This window comes from Nipponia nippon, unplaced genomic scaffold (genome assembly GCF_047370975.1).
Source record: "Nipponia nippon isolate SJK-2023a ecotype South Korea unplaced genomic scaffold, ASM4737097v1 scaffold_34, whole genome shotgun sequence".
NCBI lineage: Eukaryota > Metazoa > Chordata > Aves > Pelecaniformes > Threskiornithidae > Nipponia > Nipponia nippon.
This window is the reverse complement of record NW_028262352.1, coordinates 5,223,954-5,248,484: the sequence shown is the minus strand read 5'-3', so window position 1 is coordinate 5,248,484 and position 24,531 is coordinate 5,223,954. Positions and strand designations below refer to the sequence as shown.

At 38.8% G+C, this 24,531-nt stretch overlaps 1 long non-coding RNA gene across 1 annotated transcript in view; it reads left to right on the top strand.

The window, feature by feature from the left end:
• The window catches only part of LOC148054127 (uncharacterized), a 57,428-nt gene extending 36,359 nt beyond the window's left edge, over positions 1-21,069 (top strand). Inside the window, exons 2-3 of the long non-coding RNA XR_015707706.1 lie at positions 18,533-18,604; positions 20,859-21,069. This is a non-coding gene — a long non-coding RNA (uncharacterized LOC148054127). The remainder of the gene's footprint in view (positions 1-18,532; positions 18,605-20,858) is intronic.
• The last annotated feature ends 3,462 nt before the right edge of the window (positions 21,070-24,531 follow it).

The following is a 24,531-nucleotide window of genomic DNA, read 5'->3' as shown; positions in this document are numbered from 1 at the left end:
CTGCTTTGTTTTTCAAAGTATATTATATACTCTTGGTTCTTGGGAAAGGCTGCTAGCAATGATCACACTTTGAAAAGCATGTTTGTCCTGGTTTCAGCTGGGATAGTGTTGATTTTTCTTCCTAGTAGCTGGCATAGTGCTGTGGTTTGGATTTAGGATGAGAATAATATTGCTAACATGCTGATGTGTTAGTTGTTGCTGAGCAGTGCTTACACTGGTCAAGGACTTTTCAGCTTCCCAGGCTCTGCCAGGTGCACAAGAAGCTGGGAGGGGGCACAGCCAGGACGGCTGACCCAGACTGGCCAAAGGGCTATTCCATACTGTATGATGTCATGCTCAGTATATAAACTGGGGGGAGTTGGCTGGGGGACAGTGATTGCTGCTCGGGGATGTGCTGGGCATCGGTCGGTGGGTGGTGAGCAATTGTATTGTGCATCACTTGCTTTGTATATTATTATTGTATTATTATTATAGTAGTAGTAGTAGTAGTACTACTACTACTACTATTCTATTTTATTTGACTTCAATTATTAAACTGTTCTTATCTCAACCTATGAGTTTTCTGACTTTCACCCTTCCAATTCTCTCCCCCATCCCACGGGGGGTGGGGGGGGAGTGAGCGAGCAGCTGTGTGGTGCTTGGTTGCTGGCTGGGGTTAAACCACGACAACGTTAAAGCTTGATTTGCTGTCCTTTGTTTCACAGCACTGGAGACTATCAGATTGAGATCTGAAGAAGGTTCATCATTCCAGGTTATTTTTCACTTGTTTGTATATTGTATTTTGAGCTGCGGTATTATCACTGTTTATTATAGTAAGGTCTATGCTTCTCTAATCAAACCAAGATTATACAATTTCACTTCTTTCCAAGCCTAGACAAAATTGGGATTTGGATGAAGGTGAACAAACTATGATTCAGTCCTGAAAACACTGTGTGATGCAGTCTTCTAGAAAAAATGGACTGGAGCGTTTCTGCAACTTTTTTTGCTGAAGAGGTTCATGTTCCAAGAATCCTATTAATACACTGCTACTCCCAGATTATCCAGTAGTAAACACTTACAACAGACACTAACTGCTACCTCTGGACAGCCAAAAGGAAGCTGCTAAGACTCTTGATACCAATTTCACAATAGTTATTAATCAGTTTTGGCCTAGGCTGCTGCAGTATGCAGCATTTACTGCTACTCTTGAACATCATCTGAAAAGTATGAACTGCTCATCCCCAAAAAGGGGTTCAGATTTTTGGCACCAAATTCAATGTATACTGCAGCAAGTTATCTTTAATGAGGTATGTAGAAGTTTGTCTACAATCAGATGGAAACTGGCCCTCTACTGAGTTTCAGTACTGAGACTTCTAAACCATTACTGAAAAAAGCTTAATTAACAGTATAGACAAAACAAAACAATTTCAGGACAGCAGCTAAAACGTCAATAGCATCATCGTAGTTAGCCTGTCATGCTTGTAATAGAGTCCATCCCTACATGGTCTCACAATGCTGCAAAAACTACTTTAGTACCATTTCAATTGCACGTGATAGCACTGCTCTTGAATGCTTAACTCTGTGTAGCAACTCATCGTATTTTATCTTGGCCTGATACAGAATAAAAACATCTGTGAGATGGCTCCAACTAATAGCCAATCCTTAACCACAGTTCCACTGTTTCTAGCGTCTCCCCAGTGACCAAACTCTACAACTGCTCTTGCATTAATTCTTGCTTTGAGCTACAGCATATACGTTATCAGTAGAATATTCTGTTTTAGAGATGCAAAGGATATTTTCCGGCAGTTGTTCTAATTTTGAAACATTCTTGCAATATCAGTATCATTTAACCACTACAAAAAGCCCTTTTATTGGCAAATATTTGGGAGTAATTTGGTATGGCACCTTCCAATTGCAGACAGCAACTTTCACAAAAGTGTCTAGCCTGTAGAAACTCAAAAAAAGCTTTGTCCATCTAGAATGTGCACCTAGATGCACAATATTGCAGGAAAATACTATTCAGTCTGACATTTAACCTAATACTTGAAAGAACTGAGGATAAAATAATAATTTAGTTTACATGTATCAAAAGCTGACAAGCAAACAATGGAATTAAACAAAATGATACAATGGCTGCTAGCATCACATCTCAAAAAACCCCAACTATGATATGAGCATCTTCAACTTGATGAGAACACATAATGACATTATAAATAACCACTTCACTTACAGTTCATTTACACTAATACCGAGAGAACAGAACAGTTGTATTTCAAATTAGTATCACTTTAACTCAACTGTAAGTATAAACTCTCATAGCTAGACAGGGTAATGTAAAACCCTAACTTAGGATAATGTACATTTAAATACAAAATGGAAGATAGAAGAGTATTTTGTGGGTATGTCTTTGCACTGTAGTCTCTTTCAGATCTATGTATCCATCACCTGAGGTCACAATAGGGAAATGTGATACTGTAAATTCAGGCATTATAAAAACTCTATTTAGATGATTTTTTTTTTTAATGTTAAAGAACAGTGCTACAATAACCAAATGCAATTCATAATATGTTTAGGGAAATATAGGTCTATTGACTTGGTGAATCTTATTTACATAGTGACTCATGAAATCTTGTATATTAAATGAAATTTCCTGAATTCGAAGTTATGCAATTAGATTAACAAAATAATCATGTTTGCTAAAATACAGTATTAATTTTTTACCTAATTTTTAAACCTAGAATTATGCTATTACTTTATAAATTCAGAAAAAAGTTTACAAAAGATCTGAATCTACTGACAGGCAAAAAAATTTATTATTGCTACATCTATATTACAAAGCGTGAGAAATAAAAGCTCTTTAGTTGTTAAAGTAGGTGTGTTTTTTTCCAATAGCCTGTTAAACTTCAGCTGTCTCAACTTGTAGTTATCATTACAAATGTTCAATTTATAAATATAATTTCCAAATATTTCTTAAGTAGTTAATATAGCTTCAGGGATACAAGAAAGTACATATAATATGAACTGTCTGGTACATATGATGGGAATTTTTTTTCCTGAAGATTCAAAAGCGATATGAAAACCAATGAAAAGCATGCTTCTGCTGTGATGCATTCCCCCCAGAAGTCTTACAAAAATTATACTATTGAATAATGCAAACATGAGTGTCAGGTTGCATCTAGAGTAACAGACCACACATTATGGAAGAACTTACAAGAAAAGATTGCCAAATTTCTGATCTGCTACTGATTAGCAGAAGAATGTTATGCATTTGTTCCTAGTTGTAATCTAACATTCATGCCTATTCAAAAGCTAGAGTATATGTGCATAATAACAATAAGCTTGCATGATGCTTCTTTACACGCTTTCTTTAATAATATGGGTCCTAATGAAGATAATTTCAGGAGGCTGGAAAATTCTGTATAATTTCACTACACAGAAATATACCCAGATTTCAAAAAGTACAAACTTGTTATAAATTAGAGCTCATACTGGTCCTTGATCACAATGTAATAATAATAATAATAATAATAAACAAGGTACTCATAATTTTATATTGCTTAATACTTTGAATGCCATATTTCCTTCACATACTTATGTTTTACTAATGTTCCCCCTTTAAAAACATATGAAGGATTGTTGCTTTGTAGTTCACATTTATATGGCTTTCCTAGAAGAACACAGAATACCATACTGAATGCCTATTGCGCAGAAATAACCCTGAAAGCTGTATCATAGAATCGTTAAGGTTGGAAAAGACCCTTAAGATCATCAAGTCCAACCAGTAACCTATCACTGCCAAGTCCATCACTATACCATGTCCTCGAGCACCACGTCTACCCGGCCTTTAAATACCTCCAGGGATGGAGACTCAACCCCTGCCCTGGGCAGCCTGGTCCAATGCTTGACCACCCTTTCGGTGAAGAAGTTTTTCCTAATATCTAACCTAAACTTCCCCTGGCACAGCTTGAGGCCGTAGCAGTATGCAGTAGAATAACCCTTACCAATTTTTCATCAGCTGCGATGAGTTGCGTGTCTCGAGTTTGGTCCTGTGCCAGCCGCCATGTGGAAGTGCTCAGTGTCCTGCGGTGCAAGACTTGAAGTTAAAAAATGATTCATGCAATGAGAAAATAGAAGCAGACAAATCTTACATAAACAAGTTATTTAACAATATCCACCTTGTAAAAAAAAAAAAAAATTGAAGAGTGAGAGATGAGGGCACAAAAATCCTTTTTCTCCCCAATTAGTTTTGTCTGCTGAGTTTTTGGCAGACTCCCACTTAGCAGTTCACAACAGGCTGCACTTTATGTCAGCCTACAGGCTCTCTGTCACAGAGAGACTGCCAGTGGCAAGGACTGTACTGCTCTATATGAATGTACAGTAGCTGGTTTGTCACGAACAGAGAAAAATACAAGCCTGCTGCAAGCATTCTGGAACTCTGATCCTTAAAATGATGGCATCAGAGGAAAAAAAATCCTAAATCTATTTGTAATGGTAAAGCTCCAGATCTACACTTTAACAACAGAATATTAACAAATTTTAAAAAAAAAAACAACCAAAAAAGCAAACCCTAAGCTGATAATTCAAACAAAATTTTCTGTCTTTGAGTGAGCCAAAGCTCACAACTATTTTGCTTCATTTCTAAATCAGTATGGGTCAGTTTATTAGCTTCCAAGAAATACGATTAATCTTCTTGCATAATTACTAAACCTGTAAGGTACAGATGGAAACACAGAACTCAATCCCACGTCACTGAATTGAGAAGTAAAATTTGCCCTTAATTTGCATTATGCCACTAATGTCAGGATTGGGCCCTTTGAGTGCAAATCATCTTTTGGCAAAACACACACAACAGCAAGTGAAACAAGCCAAAAAGCCCAAATCTCTAAACTAATAGTGTGCTTCATGTTTAATTAAGGTCATTTTAAACAAATGAGGCACAAAAGTGCAAGAATATACACAACTAAACAGTAAGAGGGACTAAGCCACTTTCATTTCAACTGTTCTTTGGAAGATTACCTAATTTGGGAAGCCAGACATTTGCAAATGCAAATGAGCTTTGAGATTTTGCCTATGGGATGCTTACAACCATACTTCTAGTAATTTAATGCTATTGGTAATGTTTACCTAATTTTTGAGGAAACCATCCATAAGTGCCTTCAAAAAGCACCACAGCTTTTAAAGCAGAATTCCAAGACTTCTAGAAAATCTGCAGTATTATCTAAACTAACCCCTCCCCAAATACACTATAACTGTTAAAGTCAATAATGTGAATGGTGTATCAGGACCAGATAACTTGCACACACTCATTCAAAACCTGTAGAATTAAAACAGTGTATCTTATATCACGTTCTACCAAGCCATGAGAACATGGAAAACATAACTGGGAGAACAGTCCCTGTAACACATGCATCTACCTGTGTCTTCTAATCTTAAATCCCTCTCCAATTTTTGTGGATTCTGGTGAGAATGCATTTGAAGATATGAACTTGATCATTTGGAAACATAACTCATAATTCTAATTAATATCAGATTAGCTGTGCTGGATTCAACACATTAACTAAATGAGCATTCAATTTTCAAACAATATTAGCATGGTAAAGTTTTTAGGAGGTAAAACCTACACTAGAAAGGAATTTGAAATTAGTGACTATAAAGCAAGCCACAAGAATCTTATAAAACTAAGCAACTGGAACAAAGTTCAGTTCAGTAATATTTCAAATGCAGATTCCCACAAATCTATACTTTAACACAGATTACACCCTACTAAATTACCTTCCATTTGCCAGAACAACTACAAAAAAATCTCCACATAATGAAAAACAAACTCAAAGCACAAAGTTTATAGAATCACCCAACTTTGCGACATGGACAGACACATCTATTCCTATATGAAATGACAAAATCTGTCTGCAAGGGTACTTTGAAGAACAAGATGAAGTTTTCAGGGAAGCAAGGGAGCACAAGAATTTCACAAACATCTAGATGATAACTACTCTATTACCTCAAAATCTCTGTCCCAGAGAGCTTCTGGCTCAACACGGCTGTTGTTTTTTAATTGTACATATTAAAAAAAAATCATAAAAACAGGATAGACTGATACTGCAATATGCTATAAAGAAATGGCTCTTAGATGGTCCTTCTTCAAAAACACACCGAAGGAGAAGTTATCCTAAAAGTCTCCTGAACAGCAGCATAACACTTGAGTTCCAATAGCAAGTAAGCTGAAGCCACACAATTTCCAACCTTAAACAAAACAAAACACTGTAATAAGAAAATTAGTTTCCCTCCTATCCCAGGAATTTTAGTATCAAAATAGTATTCTGCAGCTATTCTAGAACTTCACGTGATATGGTGTTCACTACACTACTTAATATATGGCCAAAGAAGGATATTGGATTATGCAATCAAATTGGTCCTTTCTGGATAGAAATAGTCTAAAAGATGAATTGAAGTTCTCTGAACCTTGCTCTGTGGAGAGGTCTGATGAATATGTAAAGGTTTGAGTATGCCAGGTTTCGAGTAATTAGGCAGATCAGAATCACACTTTTTCTTGTAATATAAATGCAAGTCGGAACAAAATTTAGCACAATTCAGTTTGAGTTTGGGTTGTGTCTTTTTTAATTTGGAAAAGAATTAATCAGCTTTGAAAAGTATAAATGCCATGCCCTTCCAAAATTATTTCCACTCAGCATTATGTCATCTGACATAATTTTTACTCAGATGATTGCTCATTTTGGAAATTTCTGTCTTTGCCAGAAAAAAAAATTAGGAGATATCTCATACCATTATAGTTAATAGGGAAGATCACGGTAAAAATCCCACTAGATTAAAGGTGGGCAGAATCTTTCTCTGAGATGCCTCTACACTGCATACAGAGGGAGCTGATTTTTTGGCACAAGATGTCTTTGTCAACTGGGATAAATCGCAAGGCATCACACCTTACAGCTCTCCATGATGATGATTTAGGTCTTCTACAAAAGCAGACAGACAGTTTACTAACCTAAATCAGTTTCTGCTCCTCTTCATCATTTTTCAAAGCCATTTCTCTTGACTACACCATTCTGGAAAAAGCTCAGCTGTTACTGTAATTTGCAACCTTGTATGTTTCTTAAATGCCCAGCCTTCTGCCCATCCCTGGACTGCAACGAGTTGGAAAGAATATACTTTCCTTAAGAACTTCCTATTTGAAAAGTGGTTGAAAACTGGCATTTAGACTAGACTAGGAATGTGAAGTGTAAGTCCATGGAGTTCTCTCTGTGTAAGAATACATAAAACAACAGTTTTGCTTTAAAGATGACAAGCTGTTGATATTTCCATTTGTTGCATCTCTCATAGGAAAGCAACCTGGAGCTTAGAAATACCAGCAACTCTGAAATATCATGTGATCTGAAATATTACTATTTAAAAGTTAATAGAAAGTGTTACTTGGATCCCAGAGCACTTGTTTAATTTTCAACAGGTTTCATTGCAAGTCTGTCCCTAATGTCAGGGTTCCGCATCTCTTCTATGCAAACAGAGAGATCCATTGAGAAGCCATTTTAAGTTCTTTAGTCCTCGCTACAATATTTACACCAATTTCGGGTCTCTCAACCATCTTATCCCACTGTGGGATAAGGACGTAGCAGAGTTCCTTGTTTCAGGGGACATTATGTCTCCTCTTCCCTTCTTAGATTAGAGGCCCCAGCTTTGTTGATGCCATTAACCAGTTCTGTTGAACTGGAGAAACCAAACAGTAAAAACTGGACAGCAAAAGTCTTTTGTGATATCTGGGTGAAGGAAATTAAGGCATCTGACTTAAACATTTATCTTGGTAATTTTGGATATCTGTATTCAATCTCTAAAATTTAACAAATTTGATTTTCTTAAATATCTGCTAAATAACCTATGCTTAACCCCTATATGCTTTTGTTTGTTTAACCACATAAGTGGAAAAATACTTTGAAGTCTTACAGAAGAGAATGCCTGCTACAGAGCCTCTGGAAATGTCACGAAGAATGGGGATTCTTCAAGCCTAGTGGAAGGTGAAAAGGAGCCATATTTACAAGGCATGAATTTGCCTTCCATAAAGAGCAACGCTGTTACTGGCATGTTACAAGTTTTCGCATCTGGGTGTTGTATATTTACCTGATCTAATTTAGTAGCTGAGGTTTATTTTTTTTTTAATTCATTGCATGAAAAAAGGCTTCTTAACCTCTTTATGCAACACATCTGACTTTGATCTATTATCACCCCCTTTTGGTCAACTGTTGGAGATATGTTAAAGAAAACCAGATATCACAGCACAGGTAATCAGATCACAACACAGAGATGAAAGAAAGTCTTGAAGAAAATCTCATGTGCCTCATGAAAAATGAAGGCACTCATTAAGAAGTAAGTCTAAATGGAGTTTTAAGTATTCTGATACTGAATGACCAGAGCACCAGTAGGTGTGCATATACATATATGCAGAAGCTTTACTGAACACTTCAATACATTGAACAATCATTCTTAGAAACACAACTTTTTTAATATTTTGGCATTTATCAGGAATAACATAAGCTTCACAGTGTACAGCCACCATAAAAACACTGAAATTCTGGTCAAAAAGAACATGGAAAAACTGCCAGCTCAGAACTTCCACAGCATCCAACCTAGTCACACATTGCAATTAAGTAGACTAAAACCAAATTAGTATAATGTTCTTTCATATAAAATACAGACATTAATGACTGCCTGTTATATCATGTCAGATATAGTACAGATCATGGTATTCAGCCCCAATATAATGCATTTATATAAAGACAGCTTGTAAAGTTGAACTTGTGAGAGATGAATTTAAATACAGTGAAATAATACTTCCTTGGTAGTAGATTTACTATTGTAATTAAAGTGACAATGACTTATCAGAGTCAAGGGTATTTTATTTTTACCAGGATACATTTACTATTCTTACAACATCCCAACATAAACAAAATATGGAATATAATGCCAAGCACTGCCTGTGGAGACCACGTAGTTCTATTTTGTAGGATAAACTGCACGAGTAACTTTTCGGTTTGGAGGAGAAGCAAATTGCTCATTTATAAATAGTTACATTCTCAGACAATACTGGCACATCATAATTTTTCCTTTGCCTACAAAATGATGTTAAATTATAAACACAGTAAATTATGTTTCTGAATGGATGAAAGGAATACCAATTTATTTAATCTAAACTACTGAAATTTCTGCATTAAGTGGCAAAAAAGATCAAAATTGAAATAGAAATATATAAACACTGTTTCTACTTGCTAAAAGGTTCATATACAAAAAAATATATATATTCCAGGTATGGGTTTGGAAAACAGGGCAGGAACTGATTGTGCTTTTCTGTTAGGCAAATCTGCATTACGATAAGAAGCACTGGTCATCTAAATGTACTGAATAAACAAGAAAATAACTTTTAGCATTTGACTTGTGGCTTGTAACAGTATGTATCTTCAAAGCTAAATATTAAGTTAATTTGCCTTTAAAAATATTAAATTAGTTAAATTTCCAAGTAGTAAATAGTTTATTAAGTAGGAAACAGTCAAATTTTAGTTATTTTAGGTTCTACTTTAATTATCCCATGGATAAGGAAATGCTATTGATGCATCTACAGATAGCCAAACTATCAGCTGAACCACAGCACTATGCAAACACAGCTGTAGTCCTTCCAGAATTACTGTAGGACCAGAGCACTATAGCCACTCCTGGCACCCCAGCTAAGTCCCCAGGACAAAAGTCAGCTCCGTTAACATGTGGCTTGAGTTGCCCACCATCAGTTTCCCCTCATTAAAACAGCTTTCACAGGGTCAACAAGGAATGAGGAAGGTTAGCTCTGACTTAGTGCCAGGCCTGCACTGCCCCTGACCCAAACAGGGCCCATTTGAGCTGCCCTCTGGCCATTTATTTGAGCTAACACCACCAGGCACACAACGAAGAGCAGCACAGCCATTCAGAAGGCTCCACAGTGGCCAGACAGTAAGCATAGGCAAGGCTTAACCTACTCCTGCAGAGCTATGTAGGTGTCTCCACCATGCTTTTGAGTGCAATGCCTTGTAGGAGCATTAATTAGGCGGGTACATGCATGGCACAAGCATACACACAATGAAAACAGCTTGAGCTGAGGAATAGTTTGGGCAAAAATCCACAGAGCTAGCGTGGGTTCAAGACAGCACCCCGACAAGCGAGGGCTGCACATCCTGGAACAGTTCTGAGCAAGGCCCAGGCTGATACCAGACTGTTTCTCGATCCACGTGGACATAAACTCAGTCATTATTTGCAACTAAACTTCACAACAAAGTCATGCTAGTGCTTCTAGACCCCCATATAGAATCATAGAATCGTTTTGGTTGGAAAAGACTTTTAAGATCAAGTTCAACCATTAACCCAGCACTGCCAAGGCCACCACTAAACCATGTCCCTAAGTACCACATCTCCCCGGCTTTTAAATCCCTCCAGGGATGGAGACTCAACCCCTGCCCTGGGCAGCCTGGGCCAGGGCCTGACAGCCCTTTCGGGGAAGAAGTTTTTCCTAATATCCAACCTAAACCTCCCCTGGCGCAGCTTGAGGCTGTTTCCTCTTGTCCTATCGCTTGTTACTAGGGAGAAGAGACCGACCCCCACCTCGCTACAACCTCCTTTCAGGCAGCTGTAGAGAGCAATAAGGTCTTCCCTCAGCCTCCTCTTCTCCAGACTAAACAACCCCAGCTCCCTCAGCTGCTCCTCACCAGACTTGTGCTCTAGACCCTTCACCAGCCTCATTGCCCTTCTTTGGACACTCTCCAGCATGTCTTGTAGTGAGGGGCCCAACACTGAACACAGGACTCGAGGTGCAGCCTCACCAGTGCCCAGCACAGGGGCACCATCACCTCCCTGGTCCTGCTGGCCACACTATTCCTGATACAAGCCAGGATGCCATTGGCCCTCTTGGCCACCTGGGCACGCTGCTGGCTCATGTTCAGCCAGCTGTCAGCCAGCACACCCAGGTCCTTTCCCGCCAGGCAGCTCTCCAGCCACTACTCCCCCAGCCTGTAGCATTGCCTGGGGTTGTTGTGACCCAAGTGCAGGACCCGGCCCTGAGCCTTGTTGAACCTCACCCAGTTGGCCTGGGCCCATCGATCCAGACTATCCAGGTCCCTCTGTAGGGCCTTCCTGCCCTCCAGCAGATCGACACTTCCACCCAACTTGGTGTCATCTGCAAACTGACTGAGGGTGCACTCAATCCCCTCATCCAGATCATCAATGAAGATATTGAACAGGACTGGCCCTAACACTGAGCCCTGGGGAACACCACTCGTGACCGGCCACCAACTGGATTTGACTCCATTCACCACCACTCTTTGGGCTCGGCCGTCCAGCCAGTTTTTAACCCAGTGCAGAGTGCACTTATCCAAGCCATGAGCAGCCACCTTCTCCAGGAGAATGCTGTGGGAGACAGTGTCAAAGGCTTTACTAAAGTCCAAGTAGACAACATCCACAGCCTTCCCCTCATCCACCAAGCGGGTCACCTTGTCATAGAAGGAGACCAGGTTAGTGAAGCAGGACCTGCCTTTCATAAACCCATGCTGGCTGGGCCTGATCCCCCGGTTGTCCCGCACGTGCCGTGTAATGGTACTCAAGATGATCTGCTCCATGACCTTTCCCGGCACCGAGGTCAGGCTGACAGGCCTCTAGTTCCCTGTATCCTCCTTATGACCCTTCTTGTAGATGGGTGTCACATTTGCTAACTTCCAGTCGACTGGGACCTCTCTGGTTAGCCAGGACTGCTGATAGATGATGAGAAGTGGCTTGGTGAGCACCTCCACCAGCTCCCTCAGTACCCTTGGGTGGATCCCATCTGGCCCCATAGACTTGTGTGTGTCTAAGTAGTGTAGCAAGTTCAGCCAGGCTGGTCTTCTTCCCTGCCGGGTCATCTTTTAGCACATGGGGACGGCCTGCTCCTGCGCCTTTAAGATTTCCTTCTTGAAGACTGTCCAGCCTTCCTGGACTCCTTTGCCCTTCAGGACTGCCTCCCAAGGGACTCTCTCAACCAGGCTCCTGAACAGGCCAAAGTTTGCCCTCCAAAAGTCCAAGGCAGCAGTTCTGCTGACCCCCTTCCTTACTTCTCCAAGGATCAAAAACTCTGTCATTTCGTGATCACTGTGCCCAAGATGGCCTCCAACTGTCACATCACCCACCAGGCCCTCTCTGTTCACAAACAAGAGGTCCAGCGGGGCGCCTTCCCTAGTTGGCTCCCTCACCAGCTCTGTCAGGAACTTATCTCCCACACACTCCAGGAACCTCCGAGACTGTCTCCTCTCTGCTCTATTCTATTTCCAGCAGGCATCTGGTAAGTTGAAGTCCCCCACGAGAACAAGGGCTAGCGATCGTGAGACTTCTCCCAGCTGCTTACAGAATACTTTGTCCGCCTCTTCATCCTGGTTGGGTGGTCTATAACAGACTCCCACCGTGCTATCTGCCTTGTTGGCCTTTCCCCTGATTCTTACCCATAAACACTCGACCCTTTCATCACCATCGTCAAGCTCTAGACAATCAAAACACTCCCTAACATACAGGGCTACCCCACCGCCTCTCCTTCCTTGCCTATCCCTTCTGAAGAGCTTAGAGCCATCCGTTGCAGCACTCCAGTTGTGCGAGTCATCCCACCATGTTTCCATGATGGCAACTATATCATAGCTTTCCTGCTGCACAATGGCTTCCAGCTCCTCCTGTTTGTTGCCCATGCTGCGTGCATTGGTGTAGATGCACTTCAGTTGGGCTACTGCTCCTGCCGCCTTTTTGTGGGGAGAAGCCCTAGTTCCTACATGACCATTCTCAGGTGCTTCCATGGTTTCTAATGCATCGACAACCCTTGCATCTTTGCTGCCATGTGGATCTCCACCCCCTACCTCCACCGAGATGGCTACGGTGCTGTGTGCATTAGTACAGAGACATTTCAAATGTGCTCCAGTGTACTCAGCACATCATGGAGCAGACTGAAGGACCTCGCTAGCACACTGTCCCTCAAACATTGGCATGCTGCCCCCCAGGCTTATCTCTAGAGATATTTATCCCTAGTTTTACCCCTTTCCCCCTTCCAATCTAGTTTAAAGCTCTTTCAATGAGCCCTGCTAACTCTTGCACAAAGATCCTTTTCCCCCTTTGAGACAGGTGTACCCCATCTGTTGCCAGAAGGCCTGGTGTTGCATAGACCGACCCATGATCAAAAAACCCAAAATTCTGCTGGTGACACGAGTCTCGGAGCCAGGTATTGATCAGCTGGCTCTTCCTGTTTCTTCCCTCATCCCCTGTGACTGGAAGGCTAGAGGAAAAAAAACTACTTGTGCTCCTGACCCCTTAACCAGTCATCCCAAGGCCCTGAAGTCTCTTTTGATTGCCCTTGGACTTCTTATTGCAGCTTCATCACTGCCTACATGAAAAAGCAATAATGGATAATAATCCAAGGGCCGTACCAGGGTAGGAAGTTTTCTCATCACATCTTTAACCCAGGCCCCAGGGAGGCAGCAGACTTCCCTAAGAAGTGGGTCAGGTCGGCATATCGGGCCTTCTGTTCCCCTCAGGAGAGAGTCTCCTATGACAATAACTTGTGTTTTTTTCTTAGTGGAAGTGGTTTTGACACAGTGCATAGGCCAACTTAACCTTGGCAACACCTCCAACCTAGATGGACCATCATCCTCATCATTGTTTGGTTCCACTTGCAGAGCCTCATACCTATTGTACAAGGGCACCTGGGAAGGTGGGACAGTCATGGAGGAGACACACCTGCTGTGCCAGGCAGGAACTTGTTGCCATTGCTCCCTATCCCTTAAGTCACCGTGTTCTGCCAGGTGGAGAGAGGATAGGGAATCCTCTGTATCATGGGTCCTGTCTGCCTGACAGGCCTGTCCCAGGGATGGCAGGGTGTGATTCCGGTATTCTATCTCCCTCAGACTCCCTGATACTCCTCAACCTACTCACCTCCTCCTGGAGCTCTGTCACTAAGCGGAGGAACTCCTCTCCCTGGGCACACCTCCCACAGGTGTGCTCACTGCTGCCATCCGGTACTGGCGTAAGAGCAGGGCACACCAGCAGCCTGACACTTGGGTGGCAGCATGTTCCCACCGGAGCTCTGTCTGGGCAGCTGCATCAGTTGTGGCGGGTGCAGAGTTTAGAGAGGACATGGCCTTCTGCCGGGTAGATACCATTGCTCCCTAATCAAGCCGGCAGAGTTACAGTGCCCTTCCTGCACAAACTGCCGCGCCATGTCCTTGCTGATGCGCCACGCCCTGTTTGCCCTCCCTGTTCGCGGGGGTTTCTTTTATAAGTGTGGAGCTTGGCCGCCGTTGCTCCTGGCCCCGCCCAGGTCTCGTCAGCCGCTCTCGCACGAGTTGCGGCCTCCTGGCGACTCTCTCCGCTCCCCTGAGGTTTCCCCGGTTCAGGAACACCCCCCCGCATGCCGCGCTAGAACGCTCCGTTGCGGATCGTGCTGGCACTGGAGCTGCTCGCCTCGGCGACTGAGCTCACAAAATCATCTGGAAGAGTTTGAAAAAAAGCGTTAACAACCAGAGATTTCAACTATTACATTTGTGGTGATGTTATTGTATGGCAGCATCAGGGAAAGAAGGTTATTAGTTACCTGAAGCAGTAAATCCTTCTCAGCTCTCAGTTATATGTTTTAAACTTGGTTAAAAATAAAACTTAACTTCTGGAATTTTTTTACAAAGTTTTATAAATAACCTGAAGATCTGAAATGAGGAGCCATAACAATTTTTTTTTAAAAAAACCTAAACTATTTAAAATATTACACTGTTTATTTCAATGTTGCTATTATTAGCAGTAAAAAATCTTAAATGTGCCAAAATCCAGAAAAGTACTAATCTTAGCTAACTATGCTATAATTTGGAGATGTAAGTATAACTTAGGTGCAGCTAATTTTTTTTCTTCTAAATATGCTACTTACATTTGACAGTGTGGTTAGAATTCCTGTAAACTGTGAGGACTATGCCAGCAATTCTCCTGACAATATTATAATTTTGTTTTGAAGCTGTCTTGTTTGAGGCATATTTAGAAAAGTTAATTATTCTACATTAAAAAAAAAATCAACCACTGGAGATTATTTTTTCAAAGTTCAAAAAGAATGCAGCATGCTTATTGAAAATGTCTGGCTGCAATCATATTGGCACTTATGATCAAAGAACACAAAATTCTGATGAAAAAAACCTAAAACCTTAAATATGAAATATTTTGAGGAAACATTTTTTGAGATTTATTCTAAATCCGGTCATAGAATGATTTTTTTTTTCTTAAATATATCCTGAAATCTTAGTTCAGAATAACTCTGAAATCAAGTCTTTCTGTTATGTTGGTTTCCCATAAAAAATTGAGGAGGCTCACAACCTGTAATATCTTGATTGTATTGATATTGCAAAGGAATTAGGGAAGCCAAGCTCAACTATCATTAGATGAGAAAAAATATTGAATAGGAATTAAAATATTAATTGTATTAAAACAGCCTGTTAAAATACCTGTTTTAACACTTTAAGCCTATATATAACAATGACCTCATCTTATGCAGGTTCCAGGATTTTTCACCCTTTCATCTTAAGCATATTTATTTCAGAGGATAAGACTTCAATGATTTAATACATGTATGGCTTGGATGACTTGACTACTGCAAGTAGCTACTACATTTAGCAAGTAACAACCAGGTTGTTTCACAATGGCCTAAATTAATTAAATGATAGACTGTTGACCAGCAATGCACCTTTCCCTCCTGTCTTGTGTGCCCCCCCCCAAAGTGTCTAGCCACTGAAGTATGATCTATTTATACCTCCACACAGATTATAATACTGTAGCAGGTGCCAATAACACTTGCTTTAGTTCAGGTTGAATTTAACTTTTCTTTGAATCCCCTTTTGCTTTTCAGCTGACTTTAACCTCCCCAGAGAAATTATTTTCTGGGTGGGATTTTGCATGATCTCAGCCAAAATAATGGCTTTCAATCTTTCTAACAGTTATAACCATTTGTGCTAAATAAACCACCTAGAAAAATGAGCCATGGTATTAAGGATTTACCTGTACGTTAAATTGTCCTGGAGTGAGCTTATTGTGGGAATTTAAAATGGAATGGCTATTTTGAATGAATCCATCTCTGCATTCATTTTTATTTTGGGGTAGGGAAAGAGATAATTCCTGTCTAAGCAAGCTCCAGATAGGCCAAAAGTGAGCGCTGTGTTGAGAATTGACACAGCTAGGTCAAGGATTTTGTAAACTAGTTTGTATCTCTTTGCTTTTTAAGGAATTCTTGCAAGAACTATTAGTGGACATTCTGGTAATTTCAAATTACTGTTCAACACCTTAAGAAGAGTTTCTTCTCTTCAGATTTAATTTCTGCAAAGAACAGTTCTTAAAAGTTTTCCCATTTACTTTTTAATAATGTAATGAGATTAGTGGATTAGAGCCCTTTTCCTCTGAACTCTTATTTACCTGTAGATCTTTGCTATATTTCTGTCATTTTACAGTCTCATTTGCTTTTTTTTTTTTTTGCTATATTTGTTGTCATCTCTTCTTGGATATAGGTTTTTTTCAGTGAAAATTAACCAGTTGTAGATCTAAATAAAATGGACTCATGGCATTTTTTTTTTTTAGTTGGGAGCTTTCATTACAGAAATGCCTATGGATAGTTCTTGAGTACATCTTTTAATATAAAGCTGTAAACAAAGAAACACGGGAAACACATGGTTTCCATTGTACAATCTCATAAGAGAACAAAATGTGGAATCCCAGTTTGTAGTGACTGATAGACAGCTTAGAGCGTAGGAAATCCTGCAGCACTGTTAATAACAACGCTATCAGGACATCATCCTGGCCGTTCTGAACTCCAGAGTTTTCTCACAGATTATCATAAACTTAAACAGATGGATAGCTCATTTATGGAAAGAAATCAAAAAGCTGTATTTAAATTGGATGAAAGATGATCCCACACAAAAACAGAACAAATAATTTCTGCACAATCCTCGTTTCCAAACTGCCTCTGTCCTGGAAGGTTTTCACCAAACTTGCAGTACTGAACAGGTACCAGTCCCTCACTAGACCTCAGACTTAAACTTCTTTGCTTCCCACTTTGCAGCATTGAGTAGATTTTTCCAACTCTAATGGTGGAAGAGAAGAACAACAAGCAAAAGCTGTCTCAATGCTGTCATATACTTGAATTGCTTGATTCTCTACTGATCGTGCTATGGACTAATTCTTAGTTCCTAATTCTCATTATTACCTTTATAAGAGAAATCTTTAAATGTCTTTAAGAGACTCCATCTTAGTGCCTTGTGAAAGTGTAATTTCTGCCTTTATCCTGGTTTGTTTGGTTAGTTTTTTTTTTATTGAGGAACATATTGGATAGATAGTGAACTCCATTTTTCCACATGTACATCAGATAAAATTACATTGTCTTTGCTGGAAGCTAGATTCCCCCTCTTCCCCTCCCCCTCCACCAGTCACAGGCTTTGCCCTTTATTGTAGAGAGTTCAATGTATCTTTGGTTGCTTTTTCTCTTCATTTACCCTTCTAGCTTCAAAGAGAGAACAGTTGAGAGGCAGCTCCTTCAATAGTTTGTTGCAATTTGGTCTTGTCTTCCCAGGCTCATGTGCCGTGTTGTCTCAGGGAAGCATTATCTAATTATTGTGCTGCTACAACTGGTATCTTATTTCTCTAAAAGTTTTGTAGATTAATTTTTAGAACCCTACTTTTTTCATCCTTTGTCATGGTTCTTAAATTGAGTTTTTATAGCAACAAATAAGGGAGTTTGGTGTTTTTTACTGAGATTTTAATTTGTTTCAAAAAAGCTTTTTGCTTATTTGATTCCTTTCAGAAATGCGGTTGAGGAATAGCTGGTCATCTAAAACTAACCACTGTGTAATTAGTTAGCTAGCAGTTTGAGTTTCTGAGCTTCATTTTCAGTGGTGGCCTGAGATCTGCTTGCTGTACTGGAATAATTTGTGGAGGTCATGATGTGACCTCAGCCAAAGCTGAACTCTGAGTTTGTTCACGTACTTTTCAGTCTCTGATTAATTCCTGCTCTGCTCACTTTGATATTCTGCTCTTTTCTGTATAAGATTATTCTTCCCCTAGCTGCTCTACAGACTTCTGGCCTCCTTGAATTGTTCAAAATTACCTTAAGCCTCCCAATCTCCCAAAAAGAGAGGGACTACACAGCTTTAAAAATTAAAAGGATTGTTGCAGAGCACTTGTCTAACCACCTGCTGAGGTTATAATATATTTGTTTAATAAAAAACTTAAAACATTAATTTCTGCAAGGAGTTGGGAGAGAAGTTCAACAGACTGAAAGACTGAAACAATACTCTGCACAAAGTAAGTGTTAATCCTGGAAATAATTAAAAATATAGGGATTTTGAATGGCTGAAATTTAGAAATGCTGCTTGTGAGGTGTTGTACTACAAAAAGTTGTGTAATATAGCATTTGGCTAGCATTTGAGAGAATAATTTATAATTATAATTATTTATAATTATTTTATATTTCAAATATGCTTAAAATTTTTCATCTGATTTCTTACAGAGCTGATCCTTTATCCAACATGGTTCTTACTTTCTCTACTAAAGATGCCATTGCCTTTGCTGAAAAAAAATGGTATGTATTATACATATTAGGTATGAGGGATTCAGCTTTCTATAGACAATCTTGATCTCGAAGTATTATCAACAGAAAAAGTACAGGATAAAGTACCTTCCCTCTATTCCACAAAATTTCTAGTGCTCTACTTGAGGAGGAGGAAAACAGGGGGGGGAATATTTCTGAGAGTGCTGAAGGCATTGAACCTAGGCCTTCCACTTTCTGGAAAAGTGTCCCAGCCTCTTAGCATTACTTTTGCAAATATCTGCATTTTGAATGAGAACTGAGCCTTGCTTAGGTCTTGGAGGAAAATTAATATTAATACTTTAAGATAAAACTTGAATCCTGGCCATTATATTAATGAGCTAGTTATGTCATCTCTTTGGACATGCTATATTTTGTCCTTTTGAAATGCAGATTCAAGTAAAATACTTGATTTGTTCAGTGTAGGAAGTTTATGTCTCCACTGAATTAGTAACGAGTCTCCGTTGTGCGGGAAAACTACAAAGAAATTTTACCAACTAAACTAAGGCTGTGACTTAGTATTAATATTTATTAGTTCAATATTCACTTAGTTTGCACCCATAATTTTACCATAATTGAGATGTACAACACTTTTCTTTGGATACTGGCTTACCTAAATTTTATTTTTATTTAAGGTGGTATAGTTTTGTGTGTGTTATGTGCATAGTATTTTCTGTAGTAGTAGCTTCAGTATCAGATATAACTGGAAATATAAATTTTACAATATTTAGTTCTGCTTTTAGAAAGAAATAAGAAACTTAAGCACACATTTACAATGGAACTTGGCTTATAAACTGAGGTATTATTGAAACATGTCTTATGGCTAGAAACACAATATTCACCTCTCTGTCCTTCCCATGTGAATCATCCAAGTTTTCCACAACAAAATTCTTTAAGAACCTCAACTTAAGTTTCTGCAAATCCTAGATATCGCAGCTATTTTGATACAATTGGGAAACCTACCAATTCTTTCTCACCTAAGAACTTCAGGAACCTGAGGCAAGCTATCTTTCTGCCTGTCCCTTCTGATGTGTTTTCTAATGTAGGAATAACAGCACTGAATACAGTAACAGGAGAGACTGGTTCAGCCTAATAAACATGAAGAAAATGTTTGTGTGATATTTATGAATACACAAAATTGAGGCACAGTGACATGACAACTTGTGTATCTTATGAAATATGTTTTGATGTGTAGATGTATCTTGAGTGTTTTCTGTGAATATCTTAAGTGTAAAAATTCAGATATATGTTAAAACCTTTTAGGATTTATCAAGTTTTTGTTTTAAAACTAAGGAAGAAATGTATTATCTTATTAGTATCAGTTAAAACTGCATACTTACCCACTTCTAGCTTCAACTCAAGTATCTCAACTTTGAGTGAAATATTGCAGCTAAAGAGACCAAACTTTGGAATACTGAGTGCTGCCCTGGCAACTTTCCAGGCACCTGGAGGCTGCAACCAATTTCCATTTTGATTTACATAAACACTAATGTCTCCACCTCCTCTTTTCTGACATTTTTTAGCATTTCTCTTGCTTAACTATCACATAATTTACTTGTCTACTATCACTTAATTACCTTCTCTTTTACTCCTAATTTTTTATGTTCTTATAAAAGTGTTAAGTATTAAACTCCTTTCCAACATTGAAGGTTTGTGGTTGGTTTTTTTTGGGGTGGTTTTTTTTTTGTTTGGTTGGTTTTTTTTCCTCTTCCTTTCTTTGGTCCTCCCACCCTTCTTTTTTTCCTCTAGCTTTCTAAGGTCTCCATTCGCTCCCAACCTTTTTGGATTGATCTTCTGTATACTATTTTTTTCCATGTTACTTTATCTTTATTTCTTTCCCAACTTTTTCATTTCCTGTCCCAGCATACACAGAGCCTTAGTGCTTCTGTGATATTATGGAGTTGTGGAGCCATGAACTTGCAGGACTGCATACAGCAACGGTCAGTGTTCCCTGTTGAGCTTTTCACTGATGACTGTCAAGTTTTTTGCAGGAGTAATGCAAGTGGAGGTATGCAGTATGGTGAAGTCTCTCAATTGTGAGAATGGAAACATGTCACATCTGTGGCATTTCAGTATTCTCTGCTGCCAACTACAAAGAAATAAACTAGTAGATGCCTATCTGGAGAAAAAGATATCAAAGTTAAAAGGTTTAAGTTGCATTTGCTCTATATTGTATGCTGAGAATATTTAGAATTCTCTTTGTTTCTTGTCTCCTCCCATCCCCCACCATTTCCCCTGTAACCTCCAGGCTGGAGCTATGACACTGAAGAGAAGATGATTCCAAAACCTAAATCCAAGTCTTATGGTGCAAATTTTTCTTGGAAGAAAAGAACAAGGGTACCTACAAAATAGGTTGGCATTGGCTGTCTCTGACTGTGAATAAAGTCAGCTGTGCTGTATTTATAGTCCATGCATAATACATCTCTTAATCTCCTAATAAATTTAACCTTTAAACTACAGATGCATTTTGTGATGTCTATTTAAAATGTTTTTGATTTCTCCAATTTAACCTGTTACAAGCTTCCCTATATAGAGAGGAGATTTGGGGTGTTCATACTTCTAAAAAAATTGCTGTACTAGGAGTCTATCAAAAGGAATGTTTGAAATCAGCTGCAACTTTAAAGATTATGGTTTATCTTTGATGGTAATTTTATATTCACTATCTTGTTTAAACTTATCAGCCTTGCATATACAAATTCTCTCAATAGAAACTGGGTTCTTTCTCTTTGTATACGAGAGAAGTTTGTCAATTGAAGAGCAAAGTATGATATATAAAACTTAACATTTGAGTATAACTTAGACTATTCTGTATAAATATGTTATATAAGCTCCTTTCTGCCCAAATTAATATTGTCATTATTTCAGAAGCATTCATGACTCAAATAGAAACCACTGTTTTTTGTGTTGAATATGTGGGAGGTTTAGTCCAAAAGATCAAGATTGCAATTGTTTCTCTGTGATGCTCTTCAAAAGTGAAATAATTTGTGAATATTTAACTGGCTTTAAGTTAGAAGTGTGCCAGGTGCCTCACACAGCATCAGCATATACTGATTTTATAATTCTATTTTTTTATTGCTAGTTACATATATATCTGCATTGAGGTTTCCTGTTGCCTAACAAGAGATGTGGTGATAGCATCTCAGCCTTAACATTGAATATATAGCCTAAACTCAGTTTGTCTTACATGACATTAAATCATTAATTATAATAATGCACAATATTATGTTTGGAATCCTTGGTCTTACATCTCTATGGCTTTTGATTTATTCACTTTTCCTTTAACTTGTACTTAACAAATTGAGATATCAACACATGATCAGTGTTGGGGGAAGAACACACCTTTTTCATATGCAACTGAGAGTTTTATCCCAACTGTTACAAAAGAAACAGTTGAGACAGCTCTCTCCACATAGATCTAAAGAATGGTATAAGTGCTACAAACTGAATTCTAGCCAAAAGAAGGCATAAAATTACCTTCTGTTGCCCAGATTTGATTATATTCTTGTTTCAGTTTTGACCAGCTGCCCTATATGCTGGCTAACATTTGTTTAAAGCATTGTTTTTGACCCAGTTTCAGTGTAATCAACCAGTTGGCTGATGTTGCTATTTTCCTGTCACAGACAAGAACTGTTATTCCAATTCATCTTTCTATTGAATTTTGAATGCTGCATTGTGCAGTGGAGCCTAAAGTCCTCCAGGAACACCAAAGTGCACCAAACTGGAATCTTAACAGTCCAGAATCTACTGCATCTCTTTGTATTCCAGCTAAGCTTAATATGCTGATCTTACTAAGGAGACAGTAATAAGAAAAGCCATTGAGGTTTTTTTTTTTTCTTTTATCTTTTGCAAGTGAAGAGCAGCAAGATCTTACTTTAATGGTCTTAAAGCTTTGTAAGATAGCTGCCAACATTAAAATTGAAGTGCTTGGTTATCTAATGCAGCAGATGCACAGCTTGATTTTTGAAATTACGTAGTCCAGGGAAATGACTGATAAATATTAGATACCTATCATTATCTTTGGACACCTAATATATGAAGTTGCTGTATGTTAATCTATACTTCTTGTAACTAAAATCAGTTTCACATAGAGCACAGTTTGTTTTGTTTGTCCAGCTAAGATAATGGAAATATTCAAAGGAAAATTTGTTAAGTCCTATCCCTTCCCTTTCCTAAGAAAGCTTTTTTTTTCTTTAAATGTGTATGTTCATTATGATTCTGTAGCGTGCACCCCACCTTGAAGTCTTTAATTCATGTTTGAGCCCAGACCTTCTTTTCCTCCGACCACTTTCCTCAGACTTGGATTTTTTTTCTGCTGTTGGATGTAGAGCTTCTTGAGAATGAGCATGCTGACAGTGGAAGAGCTGATTATTGTCACTATAGTCTTCAAACCCTAGAAGTGAAATTGAGTGCAAGAGCTTGCAGAAGACAAAAGATCAGTGCCAATAGGAGTATATTTTAGAGATAAAATCTACTAGATATTAAACAGCATTCTCCTTACATTAACTTATCAGAATACTACAGCACTAGGCTTAAACTGAAATTGTGCAAGATGATCTGACCATCTTTAGTCAAGTTCCTTCAGAAGTGAATGCTTCATTGGTGAACTCCAGCTTTTATCTACACTACAGTGTGTTATGACAGGTAAAATTACTCCCAATTCTAAAATATGTCAAAACAAAAGACACAACAGATAAACTACCATAATTAGTTTTTTTAGTATCCTCAACCATTGATCTGAATATTGAAATCTAAAGTGATTTTTGAGGACTCAAGGTTAATATAAATGCTGAATGAGATTAGAGAGTCATCTTGGTGGTAGATGTAGCTGTGCTGCATCCAACTAATCAAAGCTTTTCCTGGCAGTAATATTTCAAACTTCTGAAAGTATCAAACTCCTTCATGGGGAAAAAATTTAAAGTTCTCAAACAAATAAAACATGTCATTTACCCAATGGGCTTTGCAAGCATCTGAGGTAGCTTATAACCTTATAAAATAATAACAAACAAAAGAGTAGAGTATTAAAGAATTAGAAGACAATTGCATGCCAGCACTGTAGAGCAGCCTTACATAGATATTATGGTTACATTCTCATATTGAGCTGTGTAGATTTGAGAGACTTTTCCTTGCAGTTCTGTAGCTTCCATTATCGTGGAAAGCCTTATGCAAAAAACTAACAGGGGCTGATCTGAAGTAGTTTACACTTGGACTTGTGTAATGTGTTGTGTGGAGTTCTGGAGGCAAAACTCTGCTACTTGACAAAGTCCTTTCCCAGTTTTAGCAAATTAGGCCATTGTATCACCAGTTTTCTGAAAAAGGCTTATTATCTGTCATTGCTGTCTCAGCAAGCAACATGTCACAATGACACCTGGATTATTCCTATCAAGTCTGGGTGAAAGTTCCTTCTTTTAAGAAAGTTTGGAATTCATTATTTTGTTTACATACACTGGTTGGACATGCACATTTGTGTAACTAGCCTGTCAGAGTAGCATGTGGCCTTACACGTGTTCGTATGTCTTATTTTGTGGGCATAGGGATACATGGAATTCCAGACTTCCCAAAGTTTTCCACATAATTCCTGGTGTCTGTCAGATAATCTCCACTGAACTGGAGCTGTCTGAGATATTAGTGGTCCCAAAGATATGTGTGGACACAAGCCAGCAATAATCTCTGAAGAAATTGAGCTATGTAGGAAGACATTATAATCTTTTTCCTCCCATACGCTACTACTTTTACTTCCATCAGCTCTACGAGGTATGTATCACTTTTTTTTTTTTGTGTCTCTTGACCATATGAAAATTTTGATACATGGGTTTTGGAAAGTTAGCCACTCTAGTACTATAATGTCTCTTTAAAAACAGGAATGTTTGGGTGAAATTTTTAACTTTACTGATAAACTCAATTTTTTTCTTTTACCCTGCATT